Source organism: Sus scrofa, chromosome 11, assembly GCF_054392235.1.
Source record: "Sus scrofa isolate SSC_HxYL_T2T_F1_AM1 chromosome 11, Sscrofa_HxYL_maternal_Yorkshire_Landrace_v2.0, whole genome shotgun sequence".
Taxonomy (NCBI): Eukaryota; Metazoa; Chordata; class Mammalia; order Artiodactyla; family Suidae; genus Sus; species Sus scrofa.
Window position 1 is genome coordinate 80,978,069 of NC_139393.1, and position 25,004 is coordinate 81,003,072.

Sequence of the window (25,004 nt, forward strand, 5' to 3'; positions counted from 1 at the left end):
AATTACACTGCATTACTGATGCTTTCATAAAACCGACACTACTGACTTACCATCGGTTAGCTGTGCACTAGGGGGTTCAAGCTGTAGATGGCTGCATGTCAGGTGATCCGACAGATGCGTCTACAAGCCAAGGAACACCCCAATGGATAGCAGCCACCGGAAGCTGACAGAAACAAGGAAGAATCCTCCGTGAAAACCTTCAAAGGGAACAGACCCCTCTTGACACCCTGGTTTCAGACTCTCAGCCTCCAGAACAGTGAGAAGATACGTGTGTGTTGGGCTAAGCTACCAGGTGTGTGGTATTTTGCGAGGGCAAAGACCTCGGAAACTAAGAGAATTCACCCTGAAAAAGTACCAAAAGCACAAAAATCAAAAAGTTACTTGTGAATGCACCCTTGAAGTAACAATTACAATTATAGCAATAATATCAATTGCGTATCAAAGACGAGCGCCTCGCCTTTCAGACAAGAAACACATCCCAGGAAAAAGATGGCACATATGTTGGCAGAAGGCAACAAACAGGCTTCCTAAGTATGTAGGAGAAGCAGCGATTGATGTCACGATTGGGTGACATCCATCGTGACACCCCTTATCGCTGAGGTCAACAAAGTCTGTGTTTACCTCATGACAATTTTTTTTTTTTTTAATGGCCACACCTGTGGCATACGGAGATTCCCAGGCTAGGGGTCGAACTGGACTGCAGCTGCCAGCCTACACCACAGCCACGGCCGATGCAAGCCGCTCTTGTCTGCAACCTACACCACAGCTCACAGCAACCCACTGCATCCTTAACCCACTGAGCAAGGCCAGGGGGTCGAACCATCCTCCTTATGGAGACTATGCTGGAGCCTTAACCTGCTGAGCCGCAGCAAGAACTCCCAATGACTTTTCTCAATGCAGCTATTTCAAAGGTCAAATGAGAAACTGTTTCGCGGAAGTGGCCAGTGATCTGTAAAGTGCTATGCAGATATAAACTGTTGTTCTAAATACCCACGAGGTTGGATTTTGTGAACATTGGAATGTTCGAGAGACTAATTCCAGGGAAGTTGCTGGGAAATAATAGCTCTTTCACTCTTGTGAAATGAATTGCTCAGCCTGGATCAAAGTACAAATGGATACCAGTGATCAAAATACAGGAAAATACTAAATCAACTTCCCTCTACAGGCAATAATAGATTCCACAAATAAAATCTATGTGATGGAGCAAACATGTGACACTATTAAGATCAGGCAAAGGGAACGATGAGCTAGAATTGTTTTAAAGACATTGTTTTCTTAATTTTACGAGCAATGCATATTCCTTGCAGATGACCAGAAATACACAAAAGCATGAAGTAAAAAATAATCAACCAGGGAATTCCCGTCGTGGCGCAGCAGAAATGAATCCGACTAGGAACCATGAAGTTGCCGGTTTGATTCCTAGCCTTGCTCAGAGGGTTAAGGATCCGGCGTTGTTGTGAGCTGTACTGTAGGTCTCCGATGCACTTCGGATCTGGCGTAGGCTAACGGCCACAGCTCTGATTAGACCCGTAGCCTGGGAACCTCCATATGCCGCGGGTGTGGCCCTAAAGACAGAGACAAAAAAATCATCAACCATAATCCCCACCCCTCTGCTAGATAACCGCCATTAGCATTTGGCTGCATCTCCTCCCAGGGTCTACATGTTTTAATAAGTATAATTGACCTACATCATTTTAGCTCCAGCTACACGACCAAGTGCCGTTTCTGTACACCAAGCGCGGTAAGTCTAGTGAGCATGTCACCAAAGGTATAACTGAACATCTCCCCCACACGGCACATCTTATCCCCATGACTCGCTTGTTTTGTAACTTTAAGTTTGTGCTGCTTTACCTCCCTAATTCTCTCGTCCCTTCACTACCCTCCCCCCTCCAGATGCCATCTATTTGTCCTCTGTATCCATCACGCCTGTTTGTTATGTTTGTGCATTTGTTTTTAGATTCCACAGAGGAATGAACTCAAACCGTATTTATCTTTCTCAGACTTATTTTCACTAAGCATAATATCCTCCAGGTACATCCATGGTGTCACCACAAAATTTCCTGTTTTATGGCTGAGAAATATGTCATTGCGTGTAACACATCTTTATTCATTCATCTATTGATGGGCACTTGTTTTTTTGTAACCTTTCTGCTGGTGTCTTATTTAAGCATTTAGTCCAATTAAAGTAACGACTGCTAAGTCTGTACTTACTGCCTTTTTTTTTTTTTTTTTTTTTTTTTTGGTCTTTTTGCTATTTCTTGGGCCGCTCCCGCGGCATATGGAGGTTCCCAGGCTAGGGGTCTAATCGGAGCTGTAGTCTCCGGCCTACACCAGAGCCACAGCAACGCAGGATCCGAGCCGCGTCTGCAACCTACACCACAGCTCACGGCAACGCCGGATCGTTAACCCACTGAGCAAGGGCAGGGACCGAACCCGCAACCTCATGGTTCCTAGTCGGATTCGTTAACCACTGCGCCACGACGGGAACTCCCTTACTGCCATTCTGATAAACGTCTGGGGGTTGTTCTGAAAGCTTTGCTCCTTTCTTTGGCTCTCCCCTGTTGACTCGACTAGCTGTGGTGTTATTTGGAATCCTCTTTTTTGCTGTATGGGTTATAAATCTTTGCTTTGTAGTTACCATGATGTTTACCTATAGCAACCTACGTATATACTTGTATACATAAAATCTGTGATTAAGTTGTCCAATTCTGAGGCATGTGAACAGCGTTCCCACATTCAGTATTTTGGACATTTCACATCTTGTTTGGTGTCATCTCTTAACTACATCGCGTGGATATAATTTCTTTTACCCTTCCCACTAGCCCTGCGTGTACTTGAGCCATACCTTTACTGTACACTTGCCTTTACCAATGAGATTTTTCCTTTGCCAATTTCCATTTTTCTAGTCATGGCCTTTTGCACTTAGAGAAGGCTGTGTATCATTTCTCATAAATCTGTTTAGTGGTGCTGAACTCTCGGCTCTTGTTTATCTGTAGAACTGTCTCACCTTCAAATATGAATGGGCGCCTCGCGGGGTAGAGTATTTCTCCCGTTCATCACGGCCAGCACATCACAGCGCACCCTATGACTTGCGACGGTTCTGCTGGTCTTTCACCTGTTTTGACCTTTTGTTAAACTCCTCCCTGGGTTCATCCGTCCTGAGCCCGCGGGGCATCCTCCATTTTACTACCTTCACCTCTTCACTGGGTAGATGGTTTATCTCCATTGAGCTTAGTTCCAAGATTCTCACTTGGAGCATATTCCTGTGGTCTGGTTCTGGTTTTACTTGTTAGGTGGGCTGGCTACGCGGCCTTTGGTGGAAGACATCCTAGGGGCCCAGCAGCACACTGTCCACCAGACACTTATGCCCCAGGGGTGCCTCCCTGCCTCCCACGTGGGCTGTGTGTTCTTTTGCTCGAGCCAGGCTGGTTCTATCCACGGCAGAGTCTGCTGGCCAATGGTAGGTGGGGTCCCAGGGCTGGGACCTGCCTGCTGGTAGGCAAGGCCCAGTCTTTCAGGTTCCTGGACCAGGTCCCAAGGCTGCTGGTAGATACAACTGGCTGCCGGCCTGGAAGGTCCCAGGGCTGGTGCCAAGTGCCTGGTGGGCAGGGCCAGGACCTGGCACTAGGAGGACAGAGGGAGGACTCCAGGATTGCACCTGCCAACACCAGCATCCCTGTGTATGATGAGCTCCTCTAAATAGCTGTCACTAGCATCTGTGTCCCCAGGAGGAGCCCCAGTTGCCTCCTACTCTCCAGGAGGCTAAGATGAGCAAGCGCAGCTGACTCAGGCTCTTTGCGAATGACCACTCCCGCCCTGTGTCTAGACTTTGGCTTACGCCCTTCAAGCGTCTATTCCCACAGCCTTCTGGCTCTCCCAAAGGCAACCCCCACTAGCCTGCAAAGCCAGACCTTCTGAGGCGCTCAGACCCCTCCCTCAAAAAGCATCCCTGCCATTGTGATTATGCCCATTTGTGGGTCTCAACTATGCCATCTCTCTGCCCTGCCTGCTTTGTTGTGGTTCTTTACATCTTTGGTTGTAGGTCTTTTCTGCTAGTCTTCAGGTCATTGCCCTCAATGGTTACTCGGTAAGTCATTGTAATTTTTGTGCACCAGGTGAGCTCAGGGTCTTCCCACTTTGTCATCTTGGTCACTGCCCTTATACGTCTTTTTTTTACCCAACAGCACTCACTATTTCATACATTTTAGCTGCTTAATAATATTTTTACATTATGTTTAGAAATATGGTTAAGAACTGGGCTTTGACTATTCACAATAGCCAAGACAATGGAAACAGCCTAAATGTCCATCAACAGATAAATGGATTAAGATGTGTATACACACAACGGAATATTACTCAGCCATAAAAAAGAGCAAAATAATGCTCTTTGTAGCAACATGGATGGAACTAGAGACTCTCCTACTAAGTGAAGTCGGTCAGAAAGACAATACCACTAGAATCTAACATATAGCACAAATAAACCTTTCCACAGAAAAGAAACTCATGGACTTGGAGAACAGATTTGTCGTTACCAAGGGGGAGGCAGTGGGATAGACTGGGAATCTGGAGTTGATGCAAACTATTGCATTTTTAATGGCTAAGCAATGAGATCCTGCTGTATAGCACTGGGAACTATATCTAGTCACTTGTGATGGCGCATGAGGGAGGATAATGTGAGAAAATGAATGTATATATGTATGTGTGACTGGGTCACTTTGCTGTACAGTAGAAAATAGACTGAACACTGTAAACCAACTATAATGGAAAATATAAAAATCATTTTAAAAAAAAAGAACTGGGCTTTGGTATCCCAAAATACCAACACTCCTACTTCCAAGGACACAATTTCCTGAAGATTACTTGCATACCTTGCACATTATCTTATTAAATCAGTTTACCATTTCTTTAAAAATTTTAACTAGATCATCAGTGGAAATTGGACTCGAGATCTCTCGAGAGGAAATTTAACTGAATTTGTAATACATATTTCAAAGAATTCATGTGACTCAAAATTTTCATTATAGCGAATACTGGAGTCAACCCACCTGGATTCTGAGTGAGTGCTAAAACCCAAATAAATTAGTGGTATTCATAGGGTCCAAAGAGGCCTGCTAACTAGCCTCAGTCTCAGACTCCCCCTCAAAAACCATCCTGTTCATTCAGAGCCTATCTTGTCCTGTCAGCCCACCTGACACTAACAAAGCCCCCTCACTCCTCAACAAAAGGCAGGTGTGGCAAATGACACCTTTCCCTCCCCTGCAATCCCTCCAATCCGCCTGCCCACAGAACTTCTTCAGACTTGGGGCAGTCACATCTATAGGAGCAAATTTTCTGTTGAAGGTCAGCAAGAGCTTCCACCCGAACTCCAGAGACCACGTCCCACTCTTCTCGCATCTCCCGTCTGGGAGGCACGGCCTTTCCAACAATGACCTTTTCTCCTCTTTTTACAGCTGCACCTGCAGCACATGGAAGTTCCCAGGCTAGGGGTCCAATCAGAGCTGCCAGCCTATGCCACAGCCACATGGGATCCGAGCCACCTCTGCGACCTACATTTACGGCTTGCAGCAATGCCAGATCCTTAACCCACTGAGCGAGGCCAGGAATGGAACTTGCATCTACGAGGAGACTATGACGGGGTTCCCAACCCGCTAAGCCACAATGGAAACTACAATCACTCCTCCGTTACTTCCAGTTTTTCCACCTGCTGCCCTAACGGTCTTTTACCAGGTCCTTGCCTGGCTTCTCTTCCTCAGTTCCTCCAGCATCTATCTTCAGCCCTTTTCTTGCACACTCAGTGGCTCTGAGTCGCTGCTTCCATACGCTTAACCTCTACCTTTAACTAAAGAGCCATGTGCACAGCCGAGCCAGAGATTATTTTCAAAAGGATGTTTATTGTCTACAAAGAGAGGACTTTTCCTGATCTGCCCGGAAGTTTGGTCAATTCTGTCAGATGACCACTGTGTCCATCCCAGAATTTCAGGCAAAGCACGTGTCAGAATGTGTAAGCCCCATAAACATCTCGATGATATATTTTGGTCCAAGCAGGCTTGCTAATAACGTCCCCCCCTCTGGGAGGATTTCTCATATCTGCTTTAATCATCACTACCTACGCTATAGGAAGGTAAACACACAATGAGGTTGTGGTGGAGACACTTGGGCTGTAGTCAGGGATACGCGTAGCCCGCACTACCTACAGGTCAAATTGCGGGGGGAGGGGGGTGCTGACCATTGCGAAGGACAGAAGTGAGACTCAGATCAGAGGTATCCAAACGCCACCCACACTGAGGTCAGAGTCAGGGTCACCCAGTGTCCCTTCCTCTCTCCTCCCAAACGCCGACGCCTCCGGTTTGGTTTTCAATCCCTCCCAGCCTGGAAGCACTGGACGCCTGCTCATAGATAAATCCTGTCTTGGCACTGCCTTCCGCATTAGGGGCCACTGTTCCTTCTTGTTATAGGAAGAATTGTGCCGCCTGCCCCCACCGCCACCACAAGTGAGACTGAAGTTCTAATCTCACACCTGTGAACGTGGCCGTATTTGCAAACAGGTCACGGCAGAGGGGATCCTGTTAAGAAGCGGCTGTCAGCGTGGGCTTGAATCCCAGCGACTGCAGCTCCTACGAGAGGGGACACCCATGGGAACACAGTGGCAGAGACTGGAGTTTGATGCTGAGAGCGAAGGAAAGCATGGGGCTCCCCAGCAGCATGGGAAGCAAGGCAGGATCCTCTCCTGGTGGTTTTGGAGGGAACTCGGCTGTTGCCCTCTTAAGCTGCCTAGTTCATACTTTGTTGAGGCTGCCCTGGGAAAATGATCCAGTTCCAAACAGTATTGCTGTTTGGCCTGTAGCATAAATTGATGCTTAGCAACTACTTATCATACAAAAGACTAAGGCTGGGTGGCTTCCAGGCTCCCATGCACCTCCTCGTCATCCTTTGTATGGAAATGACACTAATCCGCATCTTGTCTTTCTCTTGCTCAAAATCCCTGCCAAATATCACCTAAGAACAGAGTCAAAATCTCAGGCCGATGTCTTCTAAGGACTAACCTTAGCTCTCCAACTGCACCTCTTCCTACACGGCCTCAGACCCTCCCCTGAAAACTGGAGTCTCCCCACCCTTTCCCCACCGCTGTCCCTCATAGAACTGCCCTCCTCCCACCTCCGCCACTCAGATGCAAGTCACAGGCCACTGCTGGAGTAATCGCCTCTCCCAAATAAACACTTCCTAAGACCTTGTGTGTACATACTGTATCTCTAACAATACGTTCCTTGTTAGAGTAAATTATAAACATTTTGCCATGTCCTCAATTGCATTCTAAAGTCTGTAAGGTTTTTATGTTTGCATATTCTTTCTTCTCTTGCATGGAGACTGGCATATCCTGTAATACTGGCTGGATTGAATTGGGAAAAAATGTGGGTTGTCTCAATGAAATTCAATAACTCACATGGCAATGAAATAGCATCCACCCTCTTTACCAAAAGGCGCCCACGGACACTTGTCCACTCAGGTCAGGTCTTTAACTGGTAAGGAAAGCAGCAGCAGATGATGCGTCAGAGAGAAACGACACACTCGTAACTGTCTCTGGTAACACGATCGCGCTGTGCATGTGGGTGTGTATTTGCACACTCTAGTCATTTTTAACGAGGAGGAAAGGGGAATACGTGAGTATGTGCACATGCGCGTGTTTGTGTTCACACATAAGAGGAAATCAAGTATCAACTCAAACACCTGAGATATATAGTCCTTTCTTAAGTAAATTACCACAACGATCCCCCAAAAGTAGAAAACGGGATCTCCCGCAACCTAATCTCTACAGAAACTTTGGAATTCTTTTGCGTCATGCCATGTCACACGAGTGACACAATCTGATCCCTATTTTTACGACTTATGGTAACAATTCAATAAGGCTGGATCCTGACTGACTAGTGGAATGGCATTTTATAGAATTCCTTCTTTTCGCTAAGCACTTCAAGCAGTCGGTTACTGTATGGAGCTGATTAACTGGACTTAACAAGTAGAACTTGGAAAGGAAAAGTCTATTGCTTCTGGCTCCAGGAATTTATCCTGGCTCAGTTAATTGATGCTGTTTCAAACGCTCCAAGTAAAAAGGTTTTCAGTAAGAATTATTTTACTATCTTTATGGAAATAATGAAAATTTCAAATAACTCTTTGCAAAATCTACACAATTACTAGGTAGGATGGAGGGGGGGAAATGTCTACAAATGTGCTTTCTAAAAATAAAATCTTGAGGTCAGTGCATTTATTATGAAAGCCAGTGTCCAATATGAAGCAAGTGACATCATTTGCAAAAATAAAAATGAAATTTTCAAAAAAGACATATAAAGCATGCAAATTCTGGAAATATGAAATGGTATTTGATAAGACAACCCAGGGTAAAATGTTCTTTTTATAAAACCATAGACTAAGTTACAACTAATTCAGAATCAAGGCTTTTAATTGTTAGGCTTTGGGTTTTTTTTTTTTTTGGCCTTTTTAGGGCCGCACCCACAGCATGGAGGTTCCCAGGCCAGGGGTCAAATCAGAGCTGTAACAGCCGGCCTACACCACAGCCACACCAGATCCGAGCCACGTCTGCAACCTGCACCACAGCTCATGGCAACGCCAGATCCTAAGCCCACTGAGCAAAGCCAGGGATCAAAGCTGCATCTTCATGGATGCTAGTCAGAGTCATCTCTGCTGAGCCACAACAGGAACTCCTTAACTGTTTCTACCCACTGAGTTATTTGACCTGAAATTTTTGTAGTTTCTCCTTTCAACATCTACATGTTTTAGTTTAGAATCGCGCTTCATTTCCGCCTAACACTTATTTCCAAGGAAATTAAAAATTTAAGAACATGTCATGTCACTATTCTCACCAACTCTCTCAGTAAAATACATAATAATTGGAGCCAGCCTTTAATGTTGACTCTTTCTCCACTACAGTTTTGCTTTGGAAAAAACACATTAAATGTCTTGTTCTTAAATCCTGTTAAATATTCTCGTGTTACCCAGAGATTAATCACATCAGCATCAGGCTGGGGCGTCCTCCCTCCCTCCCCCAGGCTAGAAAACCAACCCTGGTTCTTCTCCAGATGGAGGCATACCTATCTTGGAGATTTCCTACAGATGTGAGGTGGACTTGGTATTTGTTAATCATTATAAAACTCATGCTTCAGTTGTATGGTCTTCGCAGAAGAGTCTTCTTGATTCCACTTTACATGCTTAAGAATCATACACTGTCATAGCTTTTAGAAAGAAATTTCCTCAGACATCAAGTTTAACCATTTTGTCCCTTCTGGGATTGTCAGCTTCAGTTTTCACCAATATCATCGGTTTTATAAATCATAAGGATGCTGATCTTCATAGGAAGGTAGAGAAACAGGAACACATTAGGGAGATTCGAAATAGACCCATTACCAGCCAAGAAGATAAACTGAATGCCCTAAAGACTGGTCTACCTGCTGAGCTAGTTTCCAGAGATACTGAAACACTTGGTTCCATCTTCTGCTGTAATGGAACTGGCATCACAGAACACCGTGACTATGCCGGGTCAGGCTCTACCTGTTATCCACCAAGAGCTCCTGTCCTGAAGAACATGCGAGAAATAAAGCAGAAAGCAGGCATTCACCTGTCCTTGAGCAGCTTACATCTAACAAGAGGATTAAAGTAGAAAGAGACAGATACAGAGTGTTAGAATCAGAATCATGTTTTAAAGGAAATTATTTTTCACAAGTTTTACTGTAAATATGTTCTATGGATTGTAGTAACCTGGAAAGATGATTAGTGAGCTGACAGATAAGCAAAATTTAAAGGTACGGAAGACCAATTCTGTTACTCTATACGTATGATCAATACTACAATATAAGCTGTATCAATTTTTTTTCCTGTAGAAAAATCTACTTGACAGCATTACCTGGATTTGACTCCCTCCTAATATGCAATAAGTCAGTAAAAGTCAAACATTCTGTAAAAGAAATAGTTAATACGCTGCTGAGTGCCCATTGATAGGCACTCTTAGCATTCAACCTAAGGATTACCTTGAAAACAGTGGATCTATCATAAATGAATATACCAGTTTTAAGTGTGATTTCAAGTCTACACAGAAACTAGAAGCCCATAACTTTCTGACTTACTCTATCATGTAAACCAAATATCTGGAATGACTGCTTCCTAGTTTTAGTTTGACTTCCCTATTGAGACATTTTGTGTGTCTACAGTTTATGATTCTGCCCATGGCATGATATTTTCAGTCATCCTTTATTAGATTCAAACAGCAATTCTTGATCCTTTGATATGTTGGGACAAAAAAACAAAATCAAGGCCCAGTTCCTTCAGCTGTGCCTAAATGCAAAAATCTCTACTCATCTCTTCTACTTTTCCCTTTCAATGAGAATAAAATTATCCTTTTAAAGAAATAAAAAAATTCTTTGAAAATGAAAATAAATCAAAATGAAAAAAATGGAAAGCATACAAATTATTGCAAGTTAGAAGTAAATAAACTGCTTTGCAAATACTGAAATTTAAAATGAACAAAATGCAACTGGTATTTCTGAAATGAACATATGGTGTCTTACCCTTTAATAAGTTGGTGTTAGTATCAACAGCAAAAAAGGGAGTGGATGCTTACTCAAAACCGAAGCCCAGCTACAGACTAGACAAAATAGACTGGAGCAATGCAGAAAAAGGCTCAGGATTTGCTGCTGCTGTTGTTGTTCAAATAGAGAAATAGCTAAGTGTCAGCTTAAGAACCTGTAAACTCATACAAGAAGAAGTACTATTGGCATAGATATAATATAACCAAGGTAAATAATAAAGTTACAGTTGTTTTCCTTGGAGGATATCCTCTACACAAAAATATCATTAAATGGGTTCCAGGAAACAACAGAGTTTAACAGAGAAACCTCAAGATTCCACAGTCTCTCTTGTATTTAAGGTCTGTTCGCAGGCACAACAGGGCGTTCATCAACCACCTCACACAGAAGACGGAGGACACGTGGACCGATGCATCTCAGCCCTACGGGTGTCCCAGGGAAATTCAGGAATCGCGACACTGTATCTGTAAGTGCGCCTCCACGACAAGAATGTTCAACTGGTGATACGTGCATCTAGACAGGTCCCTCTCTACAAATAGAGTATTAATCATGTACAAACGCCACCAAGAAACTGGTAGGCAATGGGCATAGAACCAGAAATAGCTATTAGTGTGCGTGCACACACAAGTGAGACTTTTTAAACTCATTTTCTAAGCCTGAATTATTTTCCTTTCAGTTTTTAAAACTACTTTGAGATATAACTGACATATAAAAACCTGTACACATTTAACGTGGCTAACTCGAGTCTGGAGACAAACCTCGGTGAAACCATTGCCAGAATCTCTATCAAATAGATTCATCGCCGCAGAAAGTTGCTTCCTACCCTTTCTGTCATGATGGGAACACTTAATTTACCCTCCCAGCACAATTTTAAGTACACACTGCACCACTGCCTGCTTCAGAGACCTGCTAGAGAGTCCCATGCCCAGGACTTGGCTGTCTTGCAGAGCTGACTCTTTCCTGCCTTTGACTCACAGCTCCCCGTGTCCTGTCCCTTCAGCCTCCGGTAACCACTCTTTCAGGGGCTTCTACCTGCTACATCATAGCATTTGTCCTTCTGGGTCGGGGGCCTTCCACTGAGCGTACTGTCTCCCAAGGTTTGGAAGTGATATTTCCACACTCAACTCTGGTCAGCAGTAAAGAGACACTGTTACTCCAACAAAGTAACGAGTTCCCCTATTATTCTACGAACGTCACAGCTTAAACGGCTTTTCATTTTCTCCAGGAAAAACTAGCGAATTCATTTCCCTTTGTACTAACCCAAGACAAACTTAGCTGAAATTGCAGTGAAGACAGCACATGGTCAGTAGATATACAAATTGCTTAATTAAGTCTTGTTTACATGGAAAGATTTGAAGAATCTCGTGTGCACTTAGGATTCTGAGAACCGTGTCAGACCATTCGTCTTACGATAGAGGAAAATTCCTGCTGTGAATGTTGGGTCTCAGATTTATTGGCTCTAAGTCCTTAAACCATGTAAACCCTTTACAGGAACCTCAGGCTCTACGTTGGTAAAAGTTCAGTAAAGATATCCTCATGCCAGCATCATAGGGTTTTTATGAGGATCAATTTTTAAAGTGTTTTATGATAATATACATACATATATATATATACCCACAGACACCAGATACATATTAGTATTAAAAGTTTAACTACTTTATTTTTTCCTTTTATTTTATTTTTTGTCTTTTTGCTATTTCTTGGGCCGCTCCCGCGGCATATGGAGGTCGAATCAGAGCTGTAGCCACCGGCCTACGCCAGAGCCACAGCAACGGGAGATCCGAGCCGTGTCTGCGGCCTACACCACAGCTCACGGCAACACGGGATCGTCAATCCACTGAGCAAGGGCAGGGATCAAACCCGCAACCTCATGGTTCCCAGTCGGATTCGTTAACCCCTGCGCCACGACGGGAACTCGTAACTACTTTAATATCTCTGGCATATTATATAGAAATCATAAATGACTGGATCATTTAAAAGTAATGGTGAAAGGAACTTGTGAGGTTTTGTATCCCCAGCACGGAGCCCTGCGAAGGAATAACAGTGCACTACTAAGACCGCGTACAACTGTGCAATGGCATCATAGAAAAAACAGCCAGAAGACGCCCACTTTCCCACTTTCAAGAATCCAGAATCATTAGAAGCAGACTTAACCCTTCCATCATTGCATTTTATCAATAAAAACGAGCTAACAAGGGCAAAAATGTCCTAGCACTACAAACCACTGTTACTGGTAATTAGGGTATTAAAAAGCAGCAGTAACAGAGGCATTAATGAGGTAGGGGCGAGAAAGAAAAACAGATGTTCATATTCAAATGTATAAACAAATACTAACAATTACGTCTAAATTCTGATCCACGTTCAGAGTTATGAATTTATATCAAACAAAAGACTGATTATATATATATGAAGAAAAATTAATTAGAAGACTAACAGGAAAACGTAGTTTCAAAACCCTAAAAGGATTTGAGCATAAATACAGCAAGATCGCGCAAGGATTTGAGCACACGCTATGTACAACTCTGTTCTAAATACTGGAAGATCAAAACTTACGTAAGAGATAATATCCAATTCTGACAATAAGGAAGGGAAATGGCCCTCTCATATCGTTATTATGGATAAGTGAATGATTAGATCTTTTTAAAAAATCCTAGAAATATCTTAAAAAATATGCATAGTCTTTGACTTGGTGGTCTCCCTTTGGACAGCTAGCCTTCAGAGGAAAACACAAGATGTATGTGCAAGGATATTTATGGCAGTTTTACAGGATAAAAATAACAGTAACGATTACAACAGATCTGGGAGAATCTGAAAATCATCAGCAGGGAAATAGATAAAAAGCCTGAACATTAAAAATGAGTTAGCTCTTGGAGCTCCCGTCGTGGCACAGCGGAAACCAATCCGACCAGGAACCAGGACATTCTGGCTTCAATCCCTGGACTCGCTCAGTGGGTTGAGGATCTGGCGTTACCGTGAGCTGTGGTGTAGGTCTCAGACGTAGCTCGGATCCTGCAGTACTGTGGCTCTGAGGTAGGCTGGCAGCTACAGCTCCGATTAGACCCCTAGCCTGGGAACCTCCACATGCTGCGGGTGGAGCCAGAAAAAGACAAAAGACCAAAAAAGTTACCTCTATATATGCCTTCCTCGAAGGAAGTCTATGATATATTGCTAAATGGAAAAAAAGAAGCTGGCGAGATTCAGGGAGTTGTTTGAGCATCTGGTTATTCATGTTCGCTTTATAAAGCTTTATAAGCAATAGCTGCTTAATTTTTTAAGTGGATAAAAAACAACTTTGAGAAATAGTAAAGAAGGTATTGTGATGATTTCAAGTTTGCATTTACATAGTTTAAATAGGTAGATTTTTTTTTTAATTTTTTGTCTTCTTAGGGCCACACTTGAGGCACAAGGAGGTTCCCAGGCTCAGGGTCAAATAGGATCTGAAGCTGCCCGCCTACACCACAGCCACATCAGATCCGAGCTATGTCTGCATCCTACACCACAGCTCATGGCAATGCCAGATCCTTAACCCACTGAGCAAGGCCAGGGATCAAACGTGTGTCTTCACAGATACTAGTCATATTTGTTTCTGCTGAGCCATGATGGGAACTCTGTTAAGAGATTTTAAATAGCTAATTCTAAGACCAGTTAGAAAGAGCATTCAATAGGCATTTGACATTGCTGAAACACATAGAAATGTCATGGGCAGTTGAGGGGTGGTTAAAATTGAACTGGAAAGGGTTTAGGTAGAATGACTGAATTTGGTCATACCCCCTTCAAGAATGTTCTAGACCAAATAAAGCCAGAGGTAGAGGCTGGGAATAGCTGAATGAGGCAAAAACAATCTGGATCACAAGATTCCTTCCTTCCAATTTGTTCTGTCCAACTGATCAGCTCTGATTCAGATGACACTAGTTCCCACACAGTTTTTATACATGTAGCCAAAGAGTGTTCAAATAACCTAGAGAAACATGCTTCTTCTCAAAGTGGTGTTTTTGAGTTTGGGGAGATATATATCCAGGAGTGGAACTGCCGGCTCATACGGTAGTTCTATTTTTTGGCATGGGCCCCCAATGTTCACAGCAGCATTGTTCACAAATACCAAGATATGGAAGCAACCTAAGTTTCCATCAAGAGGCAAATGGAAAAAGAGGTTGTGGTGTGTATATACACAATGCAATGCTACTCAGCTATTAAAAAGAATGAAATTTTGCCATTTGCCACAACATGGATGGATGGACTTGGAGGAAATTGTGCTAAGCGAAGTCAGCCAGCCAGAGAAGGGAATGTACAGTATGTTATCGCATATGTGGAGCCGAACAAATACAACAAACTAGGGAACATAACAAAAAAGCAGACTCACAGAACCAGGTAATGATTACCGTGGGGAGAAGCAGTACATGGGTAGGGATTAAGTACAAACTGTTTGGTATAAATAAGCTAAAGGAATGCATTATAGCACAACATGGGGACTAGAGACAACATTTTATAATAACTAAATATTACCTTCGAAAAGTTGTGAGTCACTAGACTACACCTGTAACACATACTGTCTATTGACTATAATTCAATAAATACTATTACTCTAGAATCTAAAGACATTAACATCTGTCAAATAGTTTACTGATGTAATCGTAGTCTAGGAATATTCCAGTTATGTTGAAAAGATCATTTACTAACAAAAGAAAATGTTAACAGTCGATCTTAAAATACAGAACACCCTCAGAACGCAGACGGCACGGCTGTGGGATCATAATGAACTCTGAAGTACGCTAATTTGTGTATGATCTTTGTCTCGAGTAAGACTATCTGCCTTTGTGAGGTTCCAATTTCCAAAATTACCCCCATGCAGACCTGAACATCATCCAGGCAACTGCCTAGCACTTTCTCAATTGCTTTCACAGAAACAGATGGTAATAATAAATTTGCATATCAAACACTTACGGAAAACTATAAGCCAGATATGAAAATTAAGATCTAAGCAAAATAAATTAAAAATCATTAATGAGTTCCCAAGTACAAAAAAAAATGATTGGAGAAATTCTTTAAATGACAACAGTTCTAAGTTTTGTGAAGGCACAAATTAAGCAAGAATGTCTTATGTTTAAACTTCAGTCAAAGCTTATTAACTATGAGTGAGAACTCGATGTTCGGGTTCCCAAGGTGGCATGTTTGTAGATGACAGCTATGTGGGACTCAGGCTTGACATTTTGGTGGCATCCGCACTTTAATGTAGCTAATCAAACAATAGTTATCAAAGGAAGGGTTTCTCATTAATAAATAATGAAATATGTAGGAAACAATTACATCATCTAAGAATCTAAAAGTCCACCATGTTGGGTAGACGGTGACTTAATTTTATTATAGTTGATTATCAATGTTCTGTCATTTTCTACTATACAGCAAAGTGAGCCAGTTATACATATATATGTGTGTTGTGTGTGTATATATATGTGTATACACCTTTTTCTCATAATATCTTCTATCGTGTTCCATCACAGGAGATTGGATATAGTTCCCTGTGCTATACAGCAGGATCTCATTGCTTTTCCATTCTAAATTGCATCTACTAACCCTAAGCTCCCAGTCCATCCCACCCCCTCCCCCTCAGCAACCACAAGTCTGTTTTGTATGTCCATGAGCTTCTGTTCTGTAGCTAGGTTCATTTGTGCCATATTTTAGATTCCACATATAAGATATTATATGGCATTTGTCTCTTTCTTACTTTACTTAGTATATGAATTTCCAGTTCCACCCATGTTGCTATAAATGGCATTGTTTTGTTCTTTTTTATGGCTGAGTAGTATTCCATTGTGTATATGTACATCATCTAAATCCATTCATCTGTCAATGGACATTGAAGTTGTTTCCATGTCTTGGTTGTTGTGAACAATGCTGCAATGAACATTAAGGGTGCATGTATCTTTTTGAATCAAAGTATTGTCTGGATTTATGCCCAGGAGTGGGATTGCCCGGGTCATATGGTAGTTCTATATTTAGTTTTCTGAAGTGCCTCCATACTGTTTTCCACAGTGGCTGTACTAATTTGCATTCCTACCACCAGTGTAGAAGGGGTCCTTTTTTCCACACCCTCTCCAGCATTTGCAGACTTCCTTAATGACAGCCAGTCTGTCACTTCTTTACCAACACTGAATCACAAGTATCAAGTGTTTCACTCTTTCAGAGTATGAGGATATCAGTTGTTCCCTATTACCCACATGTATAAGCCACTTTTATAGCTAATATCACATAAGTGGTCAATACCTCATTTAAATTGTAAATGTATACTCATGTATACTCAGAACAAATATGTCGTCCATTCCAACTTCCGAGTAAGCCTGAAAGTCACGGAACTTAATTTTTTGGTTACTAGAAAGACACTAGCCTAGATCCTCTCAACACCTGCACAAATGTTGCCAGTGCGATTTTCACTAGTCCTGTGGGTGCAGGAAACATGCTACCTACTACGTAGAGGAAATGCATGAAGGTCCTCATGATTTTGGGCCAGTTGCTTCTAAAAACCTAGTAAACACAACTGTTTCAAGTTTATTTTCATGCTTACTTGATACCACCTACAATGTGGTTGATATATTAAATAACGTCCCATTTGAAAGATTCACCTTCACAATAAACACGGGAAGAGGACAGAGCGTTTAGGCAGATTGACCACAAAATACAAGTAGGCTAGAAAATATGCCCTTTGGACATCTGGGAATCTCCACGTTTCACAGCTAAGATCATCATCAAAAGGTCTGAAGGAGAAATCCAAAGTTATTGCTTCCCGTTGACTTTGCTTCTGAAAGAAGAACAGAGACCAACAACAGGTGACCACTGTTCCAAAGGAGCCGTGTATTTATGGGCTCTGGACTGACCTCACCTATCACCTTACCCCGCAGAAGCCCGCAGGTGGTCACCATCTACGCATCCCTGACCGCACTAAGGGCCTTCACAGGCAGGCATCCAGAGAGCAGAGTCTGTGTCCGCCCTCGCTCCGCCTTAACTCTAGTCATCTCTCAGCATCTGATTTCTTGGACCCCTTTCCTCAGGTAACTCCTGGGACAGCACTCTACAGAGCTGCAGGTCTTTCCATTCTGACCACTTCTCCTTAGTCCTCTGTCGTCGTCCCTCTGCTTGGACTTTACAGGTCACTGATGCCCTCAAGCTCTGTTCTTAGGTCTCTTCCTTTCTACGGGCACATGGGCTCCTTGGAGGACTTATATCTGCACCCTCAACACAGGTGACTCGAATCTTTATCTCCATCTAGACCTCTTTCCTAGCCTCGAATCCCCATACATCCAACTGCTGATGGAAAGAGCCAGCTGGAGTCCCATGAGAACTTCAACCAACAGCCCTAAAGCCAACATCAATTTCCTTCCCCCCCTCCCTCCCCATCTACCCACACTTCTGTATCTTCTTGTTCTGGTTAATGGAAACTCGACCAGAGAAACATACTCAGTGACTGAAGAGCTTCAAGTCATGAAAACAAAGCATTTTTTTACTCATATTTGAATTCCCAGCATGATGTGACAAAAAATTGATGATCAATACTCTGAATAGACAGTAAGTGAACTTTATAATGAAAACTTTTGAAGGATAGACAACATCCAATAGAACAAGAATGTGGAACATTGGGACAAAAAAAATTTAAAAAAACTGTTTAAAAACTGGAAGAAAAGATTTGTGACTTCGTAATATTAAGCAGGTAGGGAACGTCTCTAAGACCTGGTAGCAGCAGGCAATAATATTTGTGTAATGACTTCATAAATTACTCACTTTTCACAAAGTGTATTTTATATTTTAACCCAGTCATCAGATGACTAACATTGAAGGCTTCCTGCCATTTGTTAATTAGTTACTTCCAAGCAGTAAAAAAGGGTAAGACGGTCTTGGGTGGTCCGAAGAGCATGGACTTTAGAATCAGTAAGCCTAGGACACGCATCCTGGTCCTGACTGCTGTCTGTGGGACCTTGGGCAAGCTTCTTACCTTCCAGAGCCATCGTTTCTCTATCGGTAAGTGGGCTTAATTATCCTCAGCTGGCACGGCTTCCTTTCATCTCAGAAAATTTCAGAATTATGCCTGGGAACTGACACACTGAACACAACACAGAGCCATGCATCAAAAACGGATTTCAGGCCAGAAAACCTTAAAACAGGAGCATTTCAAAACCTCCTGCAAGGGTGCTCTGAAGTGCTGTCAGGATCTCTAAGAGCTGACATTCTAATCAAGTTCTGTGAATGAGTCCAACGCACACACGCCAAACATGTGAGGACCCCGCCTTGGGTGAGAGCAGTCACACATACTTTGGTGTCTTCTGTATTATTTAAAGCTCTTTCAAACACACTCACCTTTCCCAGTTCTCACAGGACAGGGAGTCGTCCATCCATTCACTTATTAAACCGGCAGTGACCGAGTGTCAGGCATTGTGTGGGCTGCTGGGGGCAGGGGGGTGCCGGATGGAAAACAAGACCAGACATCCCTCAGCCATGCACTACACAATTTGCTCAAATCCTAACCTGACTCTAAAATTTACATCGCATGATGTGTCAGAGGTAGAGACACACATGTCACTACGAGATTCTCATCCTGCTCGTATCGGCAAAGAAGCTGGCACAGAGAGGTCAGCGTACATCTTAAAGCAGCCTCATCAACCGCAACCAGAAATAGTGAAAAGCTGGATTTGCTTTATGATGAGCATTCTAACCATCTGTGAAACTATTATCTAATCCTGGCCTCGATGTGTGCAGACGACAGGGCAGTAAGTTGCCAGAGAGCTGCCATATGACGGGCTGACCTTGAACTGCTGTAAGCTCGGAGTGCAAAAGCAGAAGAAAACATCTCCACCGCAAGGTTGCCCTGAGACAGAGCTCCAAAACCGGGGGCAGGGCCAAGGTCTAGGGATAGGCGAGGGGCAGGTGGGCTGGCTTCGCGCTGAACAGCATCCTCAAGCATTCACGCTTACTGGTGGGAGACTTGCCCTTCTTGAGAAATCCCATAGGATAAACATATTAGGCTTACAACTGGAGCCAGAACTTCTACGTTTAGGAGCTACATTTTTAAACATATGCTCAAAAAAATATTTACCTATTGTATTCTGAACTGTTAAGAAATCAGAAACTCAAAAGTAACGCTAAATGAGGATTTTTTTTTTATTTTCCCACTGTACAGCAAGGGGATCAGGTTATCCTTACATGTATACATTACAATTATATTTTTCCCCCACTAAATGAGGATTTAAGCAAGTACAGGCTGGCCATCAACTTGAAAGGATGAAGCCGTCAAAAAACACAGGATTTTGAGTTGTAACATTCTGGCTCCCTAAGAATAAATGGAAAAAAGTATATAGGTTGTTTGGTCTGGATTTATAAAAACACACAAGCACAACAGTTACCTGGTGCAGATGCGTGGAAGTTCACACAAATAAACACCCTCATACTAACGCTGAACAACTTGTTCCATCCTCTACTCCCCTCCGCTCTCAACATGCATCTACAGTTAAGAAGGAACAGGAGCTGCCGTCGTGGCTCAGTGGTTAATGAATCCAACTAGGAACCACGAGGTTGAGAGTCCGATCCCTGGCCTCGCTCAGTGGGTTAAGGATCCGGCGTTGTTGTGAGCTGTGGTGTTGGTTACAGACAGGGCTTGGATCCTGTGTTACTGTGGCTCTGGCATAGGCTGGTGGCTACAGCTCCGATTAGACCCCTAGCCTGGGAACCTCCATATGCCACAGGTGCAGCCCTAGAAAAGACCGACAAAAAGAACAGAAAAATGGGTGTTTGTAAAAAGAACGGAATTTCTTCTGCAGAGCCACACCTCCGCCGGCCGCCCCAGACGCTCAGGGACTAAGGTGCACAGAGCACCAGGCCTTCCCGAAGAGCAGCTACCAGGACAAATCAATGAGGAGGAATTTTCACCTGTATCTGGGCAGTGAGAACCCACCGTAACGATGGCACTTTTTTAAAAAGTAGGAATTTCTGTCGGAAGCCTAGCAGTACAACACGTACATTGCAAACACACCTGCAGGTCACAGCTGTTTATATTGTTGGAAAATCTTATTTAAGTGATGTGGGGACCAAACAGTCCTCGTAGCCTGGGCATATTTGTTCGCGTATAGGACCCTCCTCTTTAAACTTCCAGCTATGTCTGGACTTCGGTCAGGACATAACTTAGCTAAAGACTCGCTCGCCCTCCATCATGTCAAGTCACTCTTCCTGCTCTCGCATGGGCGGTCTTCATGGGGAGAGTTGGCTTTCTGAAGGTCTATTAGCTACAGTCTCTCACATGAAGCCAACATGGGATATTAGGCCACCAGAAAAATGCAACACAAGGACCTCTCTGTTCAGTCCTGAGCCTTGCCTCCAGTTGCAGGGCTGGTCGCTATACTTCTGTACACAGTATCATTATACTACCCCTTAGAGTTTCTGTTAGCATATTATGCCATGTTTAATACATTGCACCCTTAATGCTGTCCTTATTTCAAGAGTCTGAACATAAGGCATGCCAGCATTGTTTGATAGTGAAATTTTAAGTGTTAATAAAATAGCATACCCATTTAAAAAAAAAAAAAGTAACGTAAGATCCCAGATGCATAAAGCAGGTGCCTCTGGGAGCTTTCTGGTGGTGGCGGGTTGAGCTTGCACATGGGGTCTACGCAGTGCACTTGCACATGGGGTCTACTGAGCCCCTCGGGTCCTGAGGGAGGCAGACAGGCTGCCCTCCCAGCTGGTGGCCATCTGCCCAAGTGACAACTGCCAGATGGGGAGAAACGACTGAAACGGGGATCAAACATTAAGTAAATGAGGATTTCTTGGAAAGCAGCATTGATATCGATTATTCATATATGACGTTCTAATGTCTTGGGCGTTTTCATTTGAAACATTTGGGTGGGAACAAAGATGATAAATTCCTGGATGAGTATGCCTAGTGTGTGTTCGACATGAAACGCATTGTACTTCCTGCAGAAAACACACTGAATTGATTTATCAATGCACTTGTTCCATTCAAGCTTCCAACTCAGATCAAAGACACAGAGGTGTTGTTTTTTTTAAATCTCCTCCACCACACACGGTAGGGAGCATTCTGACTCTCCCCTGATCACATCACCAGTTCCTGTCTGTGGTTCGATTCCCCAAAGTCATTCCTGAGTGAACCTCTCACCCGTGGGTTTTCTGACTTCGGGGCTTGAAGCAAAGGAAAGGATGAAAAGTGACAAGAGCAGGGAAAACATGCGATGTTGCCCGCCTTCCTTGCAACGTCAATGTAAACCTAAAACTGCGTCAAGAAAGTTTTTAAGAAAACAGTAAGAGCTGCCTGCCTCTCACCAATTTTCAAGTAATGACTGGGAAGAAAAGCAGGTGATAGATGGGATTAGAATAAAAAGAGCCTCTTTGCTACCTTTTCTTTATTCCACTTTGAATTATAAGAAAAAAAACTATCCTGCATCATCATTTTTTAAGTTTTTACTTATTTTTTTCTTTTTGCAATGCCAGATCCCAGCCGCATCTGCGACCTACGCTGCAGGATGTGGCAATGCCAGATCCTTAATGATCAAGGCCAGGGACTGAACCCGCATCCTTACAGAGGCTACATCAGGTTCTTAACCTGCTGAGCCACAGTGGGAACTCCACAATTTTCTTTGTTGTTAAGTTTTGAAGTTTAGGACACAGTTCTAAACTCAACATCTAACTAAAAATAATTGAAGTAATAGATAGTTGAGACTATTCTATTTTTTTGGCTGACCTCACAGCATGCTTAAGTCCCTGGCGCCAGGGATCAAATCCACCACAGCTGTAACCAGAGCAATAACAACAGGGGATCCTTAACCGGCTGAGCCACAAGGAAACTCCTATGTTTATTATTTTTAACAAAGAAAAATAGTAAATAAAACATTTTCAGGAAAGCAAGTATTTTTCATTAAAAAGGTAATTCCTGCATAACAAATTTTTTTTTTTTAACTACCATCCATCTTCCTAATCAAATCTGGATCAAATACATTACCTGAGTGTGGACTTAAAGGAATTAATTAACTACCATGGAGGCTCAAGCCTTCTTTGATTATCAGAAGATGAGCAGGGGAGTAGCTTCTTACCAGCCCCAAGCAGACGAGAGTCACACTCGAAAGGTCATCTCAAGGGCAAGTGCATCGGAACAACTTGTTTCCAGTGGCTGTCTCGGCTGTGATGCCAGCTCATACAGGGGCTTTTGCAGAGGTTTTGTTTACTCCCTTTTGAGTCCATTTCTTCCGTTTTGGCAGGCGATTGGGTCTATCCAAGCACAGGCTTTATCTAAGCTGGCAGTGGGGAGGTGAAAATCCCTAATGAAAACTGACACATGCAAATCCTCCAATTTGACATTTTCTGAAGTGTTTGATTTGGTTTCAACATAACGGCTCAAAGAAGCTGTGAGTTATTTTCATATATTTACATTTTTATCATCGATGCCTCTAGGACTCATGTTTTTCATTTGTTTTATAGCATCTTGTCTTTTTTAGTGTTTTTATTATGGAAATGCACAGCAACAATATCCCACAATGATACAAGCCATCGGTTTTCATGGAGTTTGTTGGTGGTGGTGGAGAACCCCATCCGAGCATTAACGTCCTCTGAGCTTTAAATTCTAAAGTTAAAGAAGGTTCACTTTTAGGCTCAATGTTCAATTGTCAGATTTACTTCTAAGATGTGAACAATGGTTACTAGGGAGTTCCCACCGTGGTGCAGTGGTAACAAACCCTGCCAGTATCCATGAAGACACAGGTTCAATCCCTGGCTGCCTCAGTGGGTTAAGGAGCTGGCCTTGCTGTGAACTGTGGTATAGGTCGCAGATGCAGCTTCAATTCAATCCCTAGCCTGGGAACCTCCGTGTGTCACGGATGTGGCCCAAAAAAAGAAAAAGACTTGAAAATCTCTTACAATTACTCCTGAAACACAGTTACTCATTTTCTACAATATGTAATGACTCTAGAGTAAAAGTACATACGGGGGCCTATGTGTTATTGCAAAGAGAAGTAAAACCAAACATAGGTTTAAGGGTAATTTTATAAATGGCTATTTTGTATCGCTTTTCTATAGACCAAGCGGAGAGCACCAAGGTCAGACACATTGAATATTAATCATAGTCTACAACCACAGACATGAATTTTAAACTGTTCTACGGCAAAAGGAAAAGGATGACATTTCCATGGAATGCCGAAGTGACTAAATTAAAAAAACAACAACAAACACCACAGCAACTGGTCTGATAGTTTCAAAGCCCTCAAAACACACTTCCTAAGAGGTTAACCAAACATCGCTGGAAGTTGATACACCTGCCTTTTTCTGCTCCTGGATATATTCCTGGACCATCCAATCTTCCTTCCTACCTTCAGGGGAGAGAGACACATTTTCACTCACACACACACACACCCAGGGCTCACTCAGAAAGTACACATTTGGTTGCACTTCCTTGAGTCAGCACACAGTCGGATTTTACAGACACTGTCAGCTTCCGTGTCAACATCAGCTCGTCTTACCTCGCTTTGGATCATCTGGGTGACTGTTGTTTCACCAGTTTCCTCATGGCATGTCACATTTTCTCAAGTGCTGTGCTTTGGAGAAATATTTCCTGTTTTGTAGCCAAAAATTCTAACAGTCAGAAAATACTGTCAAGTTTGTGGTGAATCTTCTGATGCCGGGACTAGCTTTTATTTCGTACTGCAGCTGCTACAAATCCCTCGTGGCTCTAGATAAGGCAGTGCCTTCCCCTTATTTTTGGACTATTCCTCCCAGGTTTTGCAAAGATAGCTATGGTTTTCAAAGCTGTTCCATTTCTGAATTCCTTTGATAGTTCTCAAGAGTCTTGGGTTTCAGGGGAAAAAATGATTTAGAATCTTCATTCTACTATTCACTTAACTAGATGATTTGAGCCAAGATGCCTCTCTTTTCCAGTCTCAGTTTCCCTATCTGAGAAATGGCGACTAAATGAGCTAATTCATGTAAAGTGCCCAGAACACCATCCGGCTCATTAAATCCTCCTTAACAATAATATTAACATCAACAAACCCTAAACCATGCCATCAAGGTTTCTCCAGCAGCTGTGTCTTGCCTAAACGTCTTATCAACCGAAACAGGTATGCAGGTAAGGCAAAGACACATGAGGCTGTCTGACCAGTTTCTCTCCTACATGTCTACGGAATAATTTGGGAGTGAAGCTGACAGTGACAATACCAGACATCTTAACCAGTGCTGGTGCCAAGGTTAGGGTACTCTTCATCCTCTGTTAAAACACCACAAACAGCCATCAGTGCCCAAATGTCTTCAGCAAATAAGCATATTCAAAATAGGAAAGCTGGTTGGTTGATCCATGTTCATCCATAGGCAGGTAATGCTCCCAGTGTCATTAACACTTTGCAAGGAAACCTCCCTTCTAAACGTCTCGAGTTCCCA

The 25,004-nt window shown here is 42.9% G+C and overlaps 1 protein-coding gene across 12 annotated transcripts in view; it reads right to left on the reverse strand.

The window, feature by feature from the left end:
• LOC146398709 (uncharacterized) overlaps positions 1–25,004 on the reverse strand; it is an 843,865-nt gene that overhangs the window by 656,407 nt on the left and 162,454 nt on the right. The window contains exon 1 of one of the 12 annotated variants that reach the window (XM_084982275.1): positions 24,092–24,251. The exons of the other annotated variants lie outside the window; for them this stretch is intronic. The gene's annotated coding sequence lies outside the window, so the exon portion shown is untranslated. Of the gene's footprint in view, positions 1–24,091; positions 24,252–25,004 lie in introns of those variants that run through there. 12 annotated transcript variants of the gene reach the window in all.